Source organism: Quercus suber, unplaced genomic scaffold (assembly GCF_002906115.3).
Source record: "Quercus suber isolate HL8 unplaced genomic scaffold, Cork oak 2.0 scaffold_185, whole genome shotgun sequence".
Taxonomy (NCBI): Eukaryota; Viridiplantae; Streptophyta; class Magnoliopsida; order Fagales; family Fagaceae; genus Quercus; species Quercus suber.
This window is the reverse complement of record NW_027069643.1, coordinates 1,088,539-1,090,357: the sequence shown is the minus strand read 5'-3', so window position 1 is coordinate 1,090,357 and position 1,819 is coordinate 1,088,539.

Below are 1,819 nucleotides of genomic sequence, written 5' to 3'. Positions count from 1 at the left end.
AAATATGGCGTCGCTTGAGTAGGCATTCAAAATGTTGTTCAATATGCCCATAATGCTTCTCCGATTCTTTCATACCAGTCTCACTTTGTCTTGGATACCACTTTCTTCAACAAATTGCCAAGTGTCTTGTTAAATGTTTCAGCTAGTCTATTTGTCGGGGCATTGTACATGGAGAAGTTGTATTGTTTAAATTCAAACTTCTCACATAGTTCCGTCATCAGCCTATTGTAGAATGGTTTTCTATTATCAGTTATGATATAACGAGGGACACCATACCGATAGATCAAATGAGTTCGAATGAAGTTGACCACCATCTCTTTTTTCACTTCCTTAAAGGGCACAGATTCCGCCCACTTCGAGAAGTAATCAGTTGCGGCCAAGATGTACAAATGGCCACCGGATGACTTTGGTAACGGTCCTATCACATCAAGCCCCCATGCATCAAAAGGCCAAGAAACTACAATTGAGTGTAGAGGTTCTAGCGGTTGATGGATGAAGTTTGCATGATACTGACAAGCTTCGCATTTCTTAGCGCACTCCATGGAATCTTGCACCATTGTAGGCTAATAGTAACCTATTCGTTTGATCCTGTAGTGTAACTTAGGACCCGACTAATGTGTGCCACATATTCCAAAATGAGCCTCCTCTAAGGCTTGTTTAGCCTCCTCCTTTCCATCAAATGAACGACGGAAGAGAGTGTCTTTATAGTAAATGAATCGAACAGCCCTCCGCCGAACTTCGGTATTGTGGAGTTTATGATTCGGGAGTCTTCCATGTTGAAGGTATTCAATGATCGGTTGTTGCCAATCTTCTTTTTCAATAAGGCATACAAAAATGATGTTGGCTTGCTCTTTTTCTTCTTCAACCACGAGAGGTACCACCTACCTTTGGGAAATAGCAACTTTGGTTATCTCTTCTTGGGATAATGCCAAGGTGGTAGACAAATTAGCTAAAGCATCGGCTTGTCTATTCTTCTTCCTTGGTATATGCTCCAATGTGATGGCCTCAAAATTTGCTAGCAACTTCTTCTCATATTTGTAATAGGGGATGCGGTCTTCCTTCTTGACGTCATATTGCTCCAAGATTTGGTTGATAATTAACTTGGAATCCCCAAAGATCTCAAGTTGCGATATGCCCATCTCAATGGCCATTTGTAGACCAATAATTAATGCCTGATATTCGGTTACATTTTTAGAGCAAAGTTTGCTTAACGAGAATGAGCATAGAAGTATTTACCGTTGTGGAGAGATAAACACTACACCTACCCCTGCTCCTTCTTGATGTGCAGCCCCATCGAAAAATATCATCCATGGTGGCATTAATTCAATGTAAAACACGTCTTCATTTGGGAAATCATTGGAGAACTCCCAATCAGATGGAACTGGGTGATTAGCTAAGAAATTTGCAATTCTTATCCTTTGACAGCTTTTTGTGGAACATACGTGAGGTCATATTATTGTAGCAAGACCGCCCATCGAGCTATACGACCCGAAACCACTGGCCTAGAGAGCACATACTTAATCGGGTCTGCTTTTGCTATCAAACGTACTGTATATGCTTGCATGTAGTGCTCCAGTTTGCCCATGGCAAAGAAAAGAGCGAGATACATCTTTTCGATAGAAGAATAATTTAATTCAGCCCCATTGAAAGTTCGACTTAGATAATAAAGGGCTCTTTCTTTCCCCTTTTCATTTTCTTGTGCGATAAGAGCACCCAGAGACTTCTCTTGTGCCGCGATGTACAGCACCAGAGGCTTTCCTGGGATAGGAGCACCTAAAACTGGAGGATTAAGCAAGTATCTTTTGATGCGCACGAAAGC